This window comes from Sus scrofa, unplaced genomic scaffold (genome assembly GCF_000003025.6).
Source record: "Sus scrofa isolate TJ Tabasco breed Duroc unplaced genomic scaffold, Sscrofa11.1 Contig1480, whole genome shotgun sequence".
Classification (NCBI taxonomy): Eukaryota; Metazoa; Chordata; class Mammalia; order Artiodactyla; family Suidae; genus Sus; species Sus scrofa.
Window position 1 is genome coordinate 790 of NW_018084890.1, and position 15,484 is coordinate 16,273.

A 15,484-nucleotide genomic window follows, 5' to 3' on the forward strand; every position below is an offset into this window, starting at 1 on the left:
CTGGTTGCTGCTCTGGCAAAGGTTCAGTCCCTGGCCTGGGAACTTCCACATGCTGTGGGCGCAGACAAAAACCAATAAAATAAATAAAACACAGGCCAGAAAGAATCAATGCCAGAGACAATCAACAAAGCTTAGGTTTAATGTTGGAACCCAAACAAAGGGAAGAATCCAGGATAATTCAAGGGTCTCACTGAGCTTACTGAGGATGTGGTATTGAGATTCGCAAAATCTGACATGCAAAGACAAGAGTTTGTTTTCAGAAGATAAGTTAGATTGAAAACCACTGAAATTTTAGAGTTCACAGATAATCCATAGTTATATATCTGTGATTCCACTTGCTGTAGTATGGAACTCAAGATGGGGTTCGAAACTCCCTCCTCTTGAGGTCAATTATACTGTGGATTGAAGATTTATCCTACAGGTAAGTGATGGTGTGAGCCATGGAAATAGCAATGTCTCTTAGGAACGCTATGGAGAGAGAATAAAAGAGAGCTAAGGATGGAGCTTTCTGAAATCTAAACACTGACGTGTGTGTCCAGTGAGATTAAACTGAGAATCAGGGCTCCAAGAAACAATAGACAGACAGAAGCATATGGATAGCATAATACTTGAGTCATAATTTGAATCAGTCAAATTACATTAAATAATGACGGTTAGCTCACTTACATTGTATGATGGGGAAAGTGCTGGAGATTTCACAAAAAGTAGTCACCAGAGTGGTGGGGGAAGAAGACAAACAAGAGTATTTGGAGGGTTATGGGATGAGAAACAACTGGATTCTCTGTGTCCTATCAAGAAGATGAAGTTAATGGAAGGGGAGACCTAGAAAAGTGGGGAGCAGGGTGAAGAGGGGTTAATTCTCATTTTACTTTTCTAATAGAATGGACATGAGCAATATTTTCAAGCTCATAGGTCAACAGATACTGGGAAATAAGAAGCTAAATTTTTATTTCTGTGTGGCAACCTAAATTACTAGCCTTATTGCAGAGATCATTTTTCAACATAAAAAACACCAAATCATTACAATGCACACATGAAACTAATACATAATGTTCAATGTCAACTATATCTCAACTCTAAAAATAATTTAAAGGCTTGCCAAAAAATTGCAATCTACACCATTACATTTGGGATTTGCAAGTTAAGCAGAGATGACAACTTCACGGCTACTCAACTTGGAAGGAAAAGCTTGACTATGTCGATGTCCCTGCTCCAGAGCCTCCCTCTTTGGTTGCTCTCTAGAGGCAGTCAAACTCTGCATACGTGAACTGATGCTAGCTAATGAGTTTCTTGGGGCCACTAAAAATAAACACATCCTCAAGCACCTCAGTCCCTAAAGCATGTACTTGGACTTTGGTGGCTTATAAAAACATCCCTCAGATATAATATTAGCCCTTTTGTTCACAGGCAGATTCTGTAGAATTCAGAGTCCAACATCTGTTTAGTTATAGAATCAGTCGTCAACCCTATCCTCCCTCTGATGCCCTGAAACAGTCTATAAAATGAGTGCAGATCCTTCCTGGGGATGACACTAGTTATCCTAACAGCAATTTTTAAAAGGATTGGATCCAACTTTAACAGAGCCTGAGTGTATAGCAAGTTTCCATATTCTTGCCTTTGATAACTAACCACTTCCAAGGCTGGCATATTTTAAAGCATGTTTAAATACAGGACTCTGTATTTATTCTAAAGATTTTCTTCTATCTACTTCTTAAAGAGGCGAGACACCAAATTCTTTAGGTCCCAGGCGACCGATTCATAGTGTCCTTCCCTAAGGGGCCCATTTTTTTGAGGGGACAAAAGTTTCCCCTTATTCCCAAGCAAAATGTACTGGTGTTAACTGTAGATACAGTGTCCATGCACGGGTATGCTATTCACTAAGATTAAGTGCAAGACTGGAAGAGGAATCTGAACTCCAGATTAGCTGAACATCGCTTCGCTAAAGAAATCAAAGAATGTGAGGAGTTTCTCTTCCAGTTCAAACCAATCCAAACTGCTGGGTCTTATTAGTATGCAATATGACTTGATGTCTTAGATCTCTTAAGTGTACAGAGGTAGTATGGGCAAACGACTTACTGGACATTCATGCCAAGTAACGGACGTCCGTTTTTCCCCACTACACTACACTTCTGCTGTCTACACACCATAAAGAATAAGAAAAATAGGAACACTATCAATAATAAACTAAGCAACTGTCATGATCAATATGTACCTGATTTATGAACTTGGAATAGGATAGAACTAATACCTGCGTCTTAGGCTTACCACTGCACACCAGGCATTTATAATTAGGAGTTTTTAAGGTGATGGGCATGATTATATTACACTATTGCTATGGGGTGAATCTTGCCCACCCCATTCCAACCTCACCAAGTGATCCTAAACCCAGATTCCTTAATGTGACCTTATTTGAAACAGGGTCTCCGTAGATGTGATGAGTTAAGATGAGGTCAGACTCATTAGCATGTTCCCTATCCAAGATAACTGATATCTTACAAGAAAACAGAACAGACAGAGAGGCAGGGACACCACCATGTGGCTGCTGAGGAAGGAATTGAAGGGGTGCAGCTGCAAGCCAAGGAACCCCTAAAATTGCCAGCAAACCACCAGGAGCTAGAAAGGTAACAAGGATCTATTCTCCCCTACAGGGCTCACAGGTCCTAGAGCACCTCAGTTTGGGATTCCGGCCTCCAGAAGTGTGAGATAATAAACTTCTGTCATCCTAAAACTCCAGTTTGTAGTACGTACTGTGTTATAGCAGACTAGGAAAATAAAACATGTTAATTTGTATTAAACATCTTTGTCAATATAATTCTACTTTTGTAGTTATAAGGAATTTCACATATTCTCGTCAGAAGGGATATTTCTTAATTCGGATCACATTCTGTGTGTCACTGAGAAAAAATCATTTAAATCATGTTCCAGACTGGATTATGAGCTATTTCCATGATCTCTGAGAAACAGCCTATTCAAACACATTGCCAGACTCCCACCGGGCACCGTGATGGACCAGATGCACAACACGGAGGAAAGAAGCAAAGGTAGGCACCAACAAATTTGATAAAATAATTATACTGACTGATGCCAGTTTTATGATTCTAGATAATTTGATACTAGGCCTGAAAATATGCAAGGTATAGGAGTTAAGAACCACACTGTCAGAGTTACCGTTGTGGCTCAGCAGGTTAAAAACCCAATACAGAGTCTGTGAAGATGGGGCTCAATGGGTTAAGGATCAGGCATTGCTGCAAGCTGCAGCAAAGGTCACACATACGGCTCGGATTGACCATGGCTGTGGCTCTGGCATAGGCCAGCAGCTGCAGCTCCCATTTGACCCTTAGTCCCGGAACTTCAATATGCAGCAGGTGTAGGTGTAAGGAGGAAAAAGAAAAAAAGGAAAAAAAAAAAAAAAAAAAAAAGAATCATGCTGTCACTAAAGAATGTCCAAAGGAATGGAGTTCCCGTCGTGGCTCAGTGGTTAACAAATCCGACTAGGAACATGAGGTTGCGGGTTCGATCCCTGGCCTTGCTCAGAGGGTTGAGGATCCGGTGGGTTGAGGATCTGGCGTTGCCGCCACAGCTCGGATCCTGCGTTGCTATGGCTTGGCGTAGGCAGGTGGCTACAGCTCTGATTCGACCCCTAGCCTGGGAACCTCCAAATGCTGTGGGAGCGGCCAAGAAAATGCAAAAAACAAAAAACAAAAAAAAAAAAAAAAAAAAAAAAAAAGAATGTCAAGGATTGAGGAGAGTTACTCAAATAGACACAGATCTACTGAACATAAAACAGTTCAGTAGAGAACAAGGACAATCTCCTTTATTTCTTTTTAAACCTAATGACATCATTCTATTTTTCAAAGTAGAAAGGGCCCGGAGTAGGAGTGGGAGTCAGCCTTTAGCATCTCAAAGCTTGCACGGGCAGATTGATCTAGTATTCCAGTACCCGGATCTCCTTTTTTCTTTTGCATTTAAAGACTTTTTATTCCAGATTATTTTATGCTTTGGCACCACAGTAAGAACAGCCACCAAGATACCAAAACAATTACTTTAAAAATTAGGAATAAAAAGCAATATGGGTACCATAGAAGCCAACAGAAGAGGCATAACTGACACGTAGAAAAGTATCCTCTTTCCTGGTATGCATTTTGCTCTTGAAAAGTTTTATATTTACAAAAAGAGAGAGAGTCCTGCAAGTTTTCCATGCAAACCAGCATTAAATATATATATACATAAAATTAGAATAGTTGACTACTTGTTAAGTGCTGTTCCAGATTCATCATTTGTTTTTCCACTTGCACATTTATAAATCTCTACAACTCCTAAATTTAGTTTCTATATTCCTCTTATACTTTTTAAACTTCCTTCATATTTTCACATAGTCAACAAAATTATTGTCCAAGTCTACTAAATACACAAGACGCTTTTCTAGCTTATGATGCTATTATGACATTTTCCCTGTTCTTTAGGTATTATTTACTATTAAATTTGGCCTCATGGTGTTGTGTGGGTATTTTGTATGAGAGAGAGTGATTCCTAACATACGACTAGATGACTTAATGGCAAACAGAATGATTAATGTGAGGTCTGCATTTAGAAGAAGTGCAACACAGAGAAACTGAAGAAGAATATCTGCTCTATCACATAATCAAAATTTTACAAAGACTTTAAAGTGAAAAAAGGAAAAGGTAATTGGTAGTTTACTGGCTTTTACTGAAAGTGTATCAGTGATGATTACTCAGCCTAGTCCTCCCTGAAACGTTGAAGTTGGATACAACAAATTCTCAAATCATTTCTAATAGAAGTTCCCAATCCAGAGACATGATTACAGGCTCCACGCCCAAAGCTTTCTTTGTTTTTACACATTATGATGTATTGCCCTCATTTAAATAAAATTGTAAATGCAATAGTAAATTTCATTATATGTGCACCTCAGAAAATATTTTTTCTCTACAGAAAAAATACAGGAGCACGAGAGCCAGTCTGAAACACTTCAAAGCTCATGATGAAAAAAAAGTGGGGATACAAGAGGTACATATTTGCAACTTATGTAGAAAAAAACAATCAGATTTAATTTTTGGAGCGTCATGAGTAATCTTAATGTTCACAATCCATATATATATTTCCCTAGCAGTTTAGAACTCATGTTGCAAAGTCAGTTTGAATCCTGTCTCTGTAGTTTCTTAGGCACATCACTATGATAAAAATTAAATCAGAGTTCCCTTGTGGCTTGGCAGGTTAAGGATCTGAAATTGTCACTGCTGTGGCTCAGGTTGCTGCTATGGTGCGGCTCCAACCCTGGCCCAGAACTTCTGCATGCTACAAGGGCACCAAAAATAGGGAAAAAAAAAAAAAAAACCTACTGAACCTCTTTAACTCCGTAGTTCCCTCATCTATTTATATTTGAAGCTCATAGAACTGTTGTGGCACAATGTATAGTACATGCTTAGGCCAGTTGCCTGAAACATAGAAGATACTCACATACGTAGCTATCTAGCACCCTCTATCTTGCCAACAGGGAAGTAACTGTGAAAATGCCTCAATCTTCTAACCACTATTTACCCACGCTAGGAAAAAAGAGGTAGATTAAACATGCAAGATAAAAGCGTGAGTCCTGGAGTTCCCACCGTGGCGCAACGGAACTGAATCCGACTAGGAACCATGAGGTTTCAGGTTCGATCCCTGGCCTCACAAAGTGGGTTAAGGATCCGACATTGCCGTGAGCTGTAGTGTAGGTTGCAGACGCGGCTCAGATCTGGCATTGCTGTGGCTTTGGTATAGGCCCCTAGCAACAGCTCCGATTGGACCCCTAGCCTGGGAACCTCCACATGCCGCAGGTGCGGCCCTAGAAAGACAAAAGACCAAAAAAAAAAAGTGTGAGTCCTCTTAATTTCAACACGTAGACAACAATGGAAAGAGCTAATGACAGCACCTTCTCTGGATTCATTCTCCTGGGCTTTCCAAGTCGGCCTCAGCTGGAAACCGCTCTGTCTGTGCTCATCCTGATCATCTACTTTTTGAGCTTCTTAGGCAATGGCACCATTATACTTCTGTCACTTGTGGATTCTCACCTCCACACCCCTATGTATTTCTTCCTCTCCAATCTCTCTTTTATGGATCTGTGTTTCACTACTTGCACTGTCCCCCAGACAGTGGCCAACTTTAAGGGAAAGGACAAGAGCATCACCTATGGGGTTGTGTGACCCAGCTCTTCTTGCCTTGGGACTTGGGGGTGTAGAATGTGTCCTCCTGTCTGTCATGGCCTATGACCGCTATGCAGCTGTGTGCCGCCCACTCCACTACATGCTGATCATGCATCCTCAGCTTTGCTCGCAGCTGGTGGCAACTGCTTGGCTCACGGGGTTTGGCAGTTCTATAGTACAGACAGCACTGACCATGACTCTTCCTCTCTGTGGCAAAAACCAAGTGGACCATTTCTTCTGTGAAGTTCCAGCGATGCTGAAACTGGCCTGCACCAACACCTCCATCAATGAGGCTGAGCTCTTTGCTGTCAGTGTCCTCTTCTTGGTGGTGCCCCTGTCACTTATCTTAGTGTCCTATGGCCACATTACCCATGCAGTCCTGAAGTAAAGTCAGCCCAGGGGAGGCACAAGGCTTTTGGAACTTGTGGTTCTCACTCAATGGTAGTGAGTTTTCTTCGGGACACTCATCTCCATGTACCTCCAGCTTCCCTCCAGTTACTCTCAGGATGTGAACAAAAGCATGGCGCTCTTCTATACTCTGGTGACTCCCCTGCTGAATCCCCTGATTTACACTTTGAGAAACAACGAAGTCAAAGGGGCACTAAGAAGACTAGTGAGGAGAACACCAGACTCGAGACAGAGCTAGTGCAGGGTTTGCAGAGTGAAACTCTAGTGCACTGGGATACTTCTGAGTGACTTAAACTAGTTGCAACTTAATCCAACACTCCCTCATAAGCACCAAGATGTACCAGGCACAGTTCTAGTTATTTGAGATTTAGCTGTCAAATCGAGACCCCTGTCCCATGGAGCTAAAATTCTAGTGAAGAGAGTAAAATAAGCTAAAAATAAACTATGGCTTCTCGTGTGCTGGAATACAATGTGATAATGAGAACAAACAAATTATAATACCTAAAACAACATGAATGATACTTACAATCATAATGTTGAATGAAAAGACTAGGTACAAAATAAGTCCTATTGTATGGTTTCATTTATATAAAATTCAAAACCAGGCAATGCATCTCTAGAACTGGAAGTCAGAACAGTTGCGCCTCTGGGGAATTGTTATTCTGCATTGGAAGGAGAAACGGGGGAGGAGCCTTCTGGAGTTCTAGTCTTTTTCATCTTGACTTGGATGCTGGTTTTTGGGTTTTGGTTTTTTTTTTTTTTTTTTGGATGCTGGTTTTATGACAAATTTGATTTGTGAAAATACATCAAAACTTACACCTAAGATACTTCCACTTTCTTGATGTATGTTGCCTCCAAATCATTTAATTTTTAAAGTTTTTAATAAGGGAGATATTAACAGAATACTATGATACTAAGTAACCACATTAAATATTTTTGTTCCTTTCACATAAAATTTGGGTTTATAATCTAAATGTTTATAAATCTAAGTTTCTTTTTTCCACTGAACTCAATTAATAGATTTGAATTGTTTTGATGCTAGTCATATTTAGCCACCTAGAATGCAATATTATTTTGAAACCTCAATCAGATCATGTATGTATACAGTGAGTCTCTGCTCTCTTGTTCATTCCATGTAGACATTAGTGGCCAGTTCTTGAGTCTAAAATTAATAGTGATATTTTTCAAATGATTTTTTGATGAAAATTTTACTACTGAGTATCGTACTGTATTTACTGAAAAAGATGTTTACTCAGTGTATTTCTGTATGTGTTTGTGGGTGTATCTGTGTGTAGGCATATGTATGTAGTGTATAAAAATTCACAACTGAGTTTTAAAAACATTATTGTAGGACATCAAGATTTTTAAATATTTGAAATTATATTTGTAGCACAGCACATACTGAATTTATAAAACACGTAAAAAAAGAAAAAGTGTTTGGTACAGTCAACAGGCAGTTTGTGTACATAATATCATCTTAAATATTTCTCCTTTAAATTGGAAAGTTTGAAGGACTGTTCATTTATCATTGCGCTAATGAAAAAAAAAGGAGCGGGTATTTTTCTTTCTTTAAGTGAAAACTGATTAGTGAATAATGAGATTCACAGTCATTTTCTACATATATGAGCATTTTGAGTGATTTCTGATTATAATCAGTATAGTATAAGATATGATTACTTCAATAACAATCCATAGATTTTTCTTTCAAATCATGACAGCTACCCTCATTGCTAACTATATCATTTTGACCAAAAGATTCCATACTCTTTAACTACCTACATGTTTACTTTTTATTTTCCACAAAATAAACATTGCTTCCATTCACTAATTCAATTTATTATTTCATTCAAGGTAGCATTTTGCAACTTCCACTTCCAGATAGGGGGTACTGGGTGACACCCGACAACCACTTCAATACAATCAGCCCTCCTTAGTCGCAGTTTCCAAATATGCAGATTCAACCAACCACAGACTGAGGCCATCAACTATTTACTACAAGGGATTTGATGATTCACAGATTTTGATATTCCAGGGGTCCAGAAACCAGCCCTCTGCAAAGAGTGAGGGCAACTGTAATTGAAAAAGGTAAATTAATTTTTAGCAATCATATTTTTTAACCCATTAGATAGCTTTGGAAGTGATGTGGGTGATGGAGGCAAGAATTACAGAGAGGACAGGACCCTTCTGTACAGAGATGATGAGCATCAGCATTTTCTTTAACCAGTAGAGCATCTGACAAGCCTGATGTGAACTGAGGCTTGGGCTTGGACTAAAGAAAGGGCCTTATCCAGGAGAAAAAAGAAACAGCACAAGAGTTATGTAAGGCTGAAGGGACAAACTAAGAACTTAAGAGACCCCAAATACCTGGCCATATGTTCCAATGGGTATTTCCATGTTCAGTGAACTACCTGAGAAGCCAGAGAGCTACACCAAAAGCTTCAAAAACATAGAATAAAACATTCTTCAGGTTCATTGTGCTTAGGAAACAGAAAACAACTAGGGGGAAGTGTCCTCCTCTTTCTACCACAGTTTTCTTCTTTAAGGCATTTGCCAAATTTTGAGGCTACATAGAGAAGAAGGATAAAGAGCTAAGCTGAATATCTTTAAAGGACAGAATGAATTCTTCCAGAGTCTTTCAGGACCGAGAAAACAAGACTTCCCAGGAGTTCCCACTGTGGTGCACTGGGTTAAGAACCCGAATGCAGCAGCTTAGGTTGCTGTGGAGGTGCGGGTTTGATGCTCAGCCTAGAACAGTGGGTTAAAGGACCTGGCATTGCCGCAGCTGTAGCAGAGATCAGAGCTGCAGCTTGTATTCAGTTCCTAGCCTGGGAACTTCCATGGGCTGTGGGTATGGCCATTTAAAAAAAAAAAAAAAAAAGACTTCCCAGGAGGACCATGCCCTAGAAATGTGAGGGAACAAAAGGTAGGGGGAAGAACAAAATAATGCCATTTGCAGCAACATGGGTGGAACTAGAGGCTCTCACACTGAGTGAACTAAGTCAGAAAGCGAAAGACAAATACCATATGATATCACTTACATATGGAATCTAATATATGGCACAAATAAACTTTTCCACAGAAAAGAAAATCAGGGACTTGGAGAATAGACTTGTGGTTGCCAAGGGGAGGTGGAGGGAGTGGGTTGGATTGGGAGCTTGGGATTAATAGATGCAAACGATTGCCTTTGTGATGGATTAGCAATGAGATCCTGCTGTGTAGCACTGGGTACTTTGTGTAGTCACTTATGATGGAGCATGATAATGTGAGATACAAGAATGTACACATGTAGGTATAACTGGGTCACCATGCTGTACAGTTGGGGAAAAAATGTATTGGGGAAATAAATGTTTTTAAAAAATTGTGATAAAAATAAGTAAAACAAATAAAAGGTAGGGTGAAAGTGAGTCTGCCAAACAGCCTGACCAATTCAGTCCTATCCAGGAAAAGGAGAACTCCCTTTGGGGGAAGGTAATGTCATCTGGGCCCTCTGTGGCTCTTTGACACATCATGTCTGGTGTGTGATTAAAAATTATAAGACATGAAAAGAGGGACAACCATATGACTCTTGACCGAGGGAGGAAATGCCAATACATCAAAGGAAGAGATCATCCAGATAATGGAATGTGCAGCCTGGGACATTAAAAACAGCTATGCCTAAGAGATTTTTAAAAATTAGAGGGGAAAGTGGGGGGTGAGGATGAAAGAAAATAGTATTTCACAAGAATTTTGGACTCTATTGAAAGAATTAAACAGACATATAGAAATTAGAAATACAGTATCTCTTACTAGAAATTCCTGAAATGTGGTCAAATAATAAGTAGAAGACTCTTCCACGTGCCCTGAAGATATTTATCTCATGACTAGAAATACAGTCTCTCTTACTAGAAATTCCCAAATGTGCTCAAATAATAAGTAGAAGACTCTTCCATGTGCCCTGAAGATATTTATCTCATGACTAGGCACACAGAGCTTGAGGACATCCACAATAGGCAAGGGAACTTTCTAGATTTGTGAGGTTGTCTGGTTTTTAACCATGGCAACAGCGAGAAGGATTTTACATTTCCCTCACTTTGAGGTAAATAACTATGAGGTGTGAGACAGAGAAATAGAAAATCGCTTTCCTATGACATGCAGCCAAAAAAAAGAAGGTTGGCCTTAGAAAACAATAAAAGCTCCTGGTGGAAATCAAATGTCAAAACAAAAACGAAGGTTACTTAAAGCAAATTAAACTGAATAAGGAGGTTTAATAGAAACACCAGCACTGAAGACCAAGAACATCACCCATCACTAAAAGGCAGCACCTAGTTTTACAAGGTCCACGGGTAGAGTGCTACCGGATGTCAGACTGGAATCACAGTCTCAACATAGAGTGGTTGACCATACGGACTGAGTTATTCTCTCAGCGCCATGGTCTAACTTTCCACAACATAGGTTTCCTGGGAATCAGGGGCATTTCCCACACTTTTATGTTTCATTCAGCCTAATAAACCCATGGTCTTTGCAAGATGTAAATGCAGTGGTCCTGACCAATTGATGCCTGAATTAAAGAGCTTATGAAATGGTATGAAGCTAGTAATCTAAATATATCTTACTCTTTGAAACATTTGCTACATCACTGTAGGTGAAACGTGTATACTATGAAACAGGGCATGGGCCATTTAGTGTTCAGATAAGATGATATCCTCTAAAGTGTTTTTAAAAAGGAGTTAGATAACTCAATGATTTATTTTTATTTTTATTTTTTGGCATTCTCCTTTTGTTTTATTATTTTTTAGTAGTTATTTCCCCAATACAGTGTTTCTTCTACTGTACAGCATGGTGACCCAGTTACACATACATGTACACATTCTATTTTCGCACATTATCAAGTGACTACACATAGTTCCCAGTGCTACACAGCAGGATCTCATTGCTAATCCATTACAAAGACAATAGTCTGCACCTATTAACCCCAAGCTCACCAACCACCCTACTCCTCCTCCTCCCCTTGGCAACCACAAGTCTATTCTCCAAGTCCATGATTTTCTTTTCTGTGGAAAGATTCATTTGTGCCGTATATTAGATTCCATATGTAAGTGATACCATATGGTATTTGTCTTTCGCTTTCTGACTTACTTCACTCAGTATGAGAGTCTCTAGTTCCATCTACGTTGCTGCAAATCACATTATTTTGTTCTTTTTATGAGTAGTATTCCATTGCATATATATACCACATCTTCCTAATCCATTCGTCTGTCGATGGACATTTGGGTTGTTTCCTTGTCTTGGCTATTGTGAATAGAGCTGCAGTGAACAGGTGGGTGCCTGTGTCTTTTTAAAGTAGAGTTTTATCAGGATATATGGCAAAGAGTGGGACTGCTGGGTCATATGGAAGTTCTATGTATAGATTTCTAAGGTATCTCTATACTGATCTCCATGTGGTTGTACCAGCTTACATTCCCACCAAGAGTGAAGGAGGGTTCCCTGTCCTCCACACCCTCTCCAGCACTTGTTATTTGTGGACTTATTAAGGATGGCCATTCTGACTGGTGTGAGTGGTATCTCATGGTAGTTTTGATTTGCATTTCTCTAATAATCAGGGATGTTGAGCATTTTTTCATGTGCTTATTGACCATCTGCACATCTTCCTTGGAGAAATGTCTATTCAGGTCTTTTGCCCATTTCTCAATTGGGTTGTTGGCTTTTTTGCTGTTGAGTTGTATAAGTTGCTTGCGTATTTTGGAGATTAAGCCCTTGTCAGTTGCATCATTTGAAACTATTTTCTCCCTTTCTGTAAGTTGTCTTGGTGTTTTCTTTTTGGTTTCCTTTGCTGTGCAAAAGCTTGTCAGCTTGGTTGCGTCCCATTGGGTTATTTTTGCTTTTAATTCTGTTGCTTTGGGAGACTGACCTGAGAAAATATTCATAAGGTTGATGTCAGAGAATGTTTTGCCTATGTTCCCTTCCAGGAGTTTGATGGTGTCTTGTCCTATATTGAAGTCTTTCAGCCATTTTGAGTTTATTTTCATGCATGGTGTGAGGGTGTGTTCCAGTTTCATTGATTTGCATGCAGCTGTCCAGGTTTCCCGGCAATGCTTGCTGAAAAGACTGTCTTTTCCTCATTTTATGTTCTTGCCTCCTTTTTGATTTGTCAAAGATTCATTGACCGTAGGTGTCTGGGTTTATTTCTGGGTTTTCTATTCTGTTCCATTGGTCTATATGTCTGCTTTGGTACCACTACCACACTGTCTTGATGACTGTGGCTTTGTAATACTGCCTGAAGTCTGGGAGAGAGACGCCTCCTGCTTGGTTTTGTTCTTCAGAATTGCTTTGGCCGTTCTGGGTCTTTTGTGGTTCCATATAAATTTTTGGATTGTTTGTTCTGGTTCTGTGAAAAATGTCATGGGTAATTTGATAGGGATTTCGTTGAATCTGTAGATTGCTTTGGGTAGTTTGGCCATTTTTACAACATGAATTTTTCCACCCCAGGACCATGGAATGTCTTTCCATTTCTTTACATCCTCTTTAATTTCCTTGATTAATGTTTTATAGTTCTCAGCATATACGTCCTTTACCTCCTTCGTCAGGTGTATTCCCAGGTATTTGATTTTTGAGGGTGCAATTTTAAAAGCTATTGTATTTTTGTATTCCTTTTTTCATTGTTCGTATACAGAAATGCAACTGATTTCTGAATGTTAATCTTATATCCTGCTACTTTGCTGAATTTGTTGATCAATTCAAGTAGTTTTTGGGTTGAGTCCTTAGGGTTTTCTATGTATAGTATCATGTCATCTGCATACAGTGACAGTTTCACCTCTTCTCTTCCTATTTGGATGCCTTTTATTTCTTTTGCTTGTCTGATTGCTGTGGCTAGGACTTGCAGTACTACATTGAATAACAGTGGTGAGAGTGGGCATCCTTGTCTTGTTCCAGATTTTAGTGGGAAGGCTTTCAGCTTTTCTCCATTGAGTATTATATGTGCTGTGGGTTTGTCATAAGTGGCTTTGATTATGTTAAGGTATGTTCCCTCTACCCACTTTGGTAAGAGTTTTGATCATGAATGGATGTTGGACTTTGTCAAATGCTTTTTCTGCATCTATTGAGATGATCATGTGGTTTTCTGAATCAAGAAGAAATAGAGATGGAGTTCCCGTCATGGCTCAGTGGTTAATGAATCTGACTAGGAACCATGAGGTTATGGGTTTGATCCCTGGCCTTGCTCAGTGGGTTAAGGATCCGGCATTGCCGTGAGCTGTGGTGTAGGTCGCAGATGAGGCTTGGATCCCGCGTTGCTGTGGCTCTGGTGTAGGCCGGCAGCTACAGACCCAATTCGACCCCTAGCCTGGGAACCCCCATATGCCACAGGAGCGGCCCAAGAAATGCCAAAAAGACCAAAAAAAAAAAAAGAAGAAGAAGAAGAAGAAAAATAGATCAACTGAACAGACCGATCACTAGAAATGAAATTGAATATGTCATAGAAACACTCCCTACAAATAAAAGTCCAGGACCAGAGGGCTTCACAGGAGAATTCTACCCAACATACAAAGAGGAAATTATACCCATCCTCCGTAAACTTTTTCAATAGGTTGAAGAAGGAACACTCCCAAAGACATTCTATGATGCCTCCATCACCCTAATTCCAAAACCAGACAAAGATACCACCAAATAAGAAAACTATAGGCCAATATCTTTGATGAATATAGACGCAAAAATTCTCAACAAAATTTTAGCCATCTGAATCCAACAACATATAAAAAAGATCGTACACCGCGACCAGGTAGGATTCATCCCAGGTATACAAGGATGGTTCAACATACACAAATCAATCAACATCATACACCACATTAACAAAAGTCAAAAACCACATGATCATAACTCACTAATTTAATTTTAAAATCTCCATAACTCATAGTAGGGTTTCTCCTGCAACGTACACACTTATACACAAGCACCCCCTGCTATTATTACCAGATGAGGGCTACTATTGGCACTGGCAGCAGGGCAGCACACCTTTTACCCAGTGCTTCCTATGCACAGCCTTCTCTGAAATGATGCCACATGATATGGCTACCACACTGGTGATATCACTGTTGTGCTAATAACTGAATGGCTTTATCAGGATTAATGTAACGAGTTTTCTTTGAGATTAAATTTTTCTCAATTTTCCCCACCTACTTCTGTGAAAAATCTCTCCTACAGTCAACCCATTTACTTCGTAATAACGCCATGATCAATGGAAGTATAGAAAGTTCTCTTGTGACACAGTGGATTAAGGATCCCACATTGTCACTGTGGAGCCGGTTTAATCCCTGGCCCTGGAACTTCTACATGATGAAGGCATGGCCAAAGGAAAAACAATATGCAAGAATAAATGATATCCTTCTAGCAAATATTAGAAAATATTAGTAGTCCCTAAGTGTTCAGGCGTATTGTTATTTGGCTGTGCCTTCCTGTTATTTACTCACATGTCTTTTTGCAAGTAGAAATGTAATGATGTTCCTATATAGGCGTGCAAATGAGAAACACTTGTGTAGTTCTCAAAATAATAAACATAAACCAGAATGTTCATGAAACACAGAATCAGCACTTCTGGATGTTGGAATGAAGCCATGAAACTTAGATTTTGAACACTCCATGTTGAAAGAGAACTGAAGTAAAGAAAGTCCCTTCAGAGTTTCCAGGGATATTTTGGATGACATGTGGGTCATACATACATCCAAAGAGCTCTGAACAATCAAAGTTCCTTTCATATAATTGTCTTCCTCAACCCGTCATCTGGAGACAGAATCCTTCCAAAGCACCCTCCTCATTGCTCCCTTCACTTCCTTGTTCGCAATGTATATATCAGGGATTGATTCATGGGGGTAATGATGGTAGAAGAGAGAGATGAACTTGCCCTGATC

The 15,484-nt window shown here is 39.6% G+C and overlaps 1 pseudogene; it reads left to right on the forward strand.

Moving 5' to 3' along the window:
* The first annotated feature begins 5,903 nt into the window (after positions 1-5,903).
* On the forward strand, positions 5,904-6,890 carry LOC100155320 (annotated as a pseudogene).
* The last annotated feature ends 8,594 nt before the right edge of the window (positions 6,891-15,484 follow it).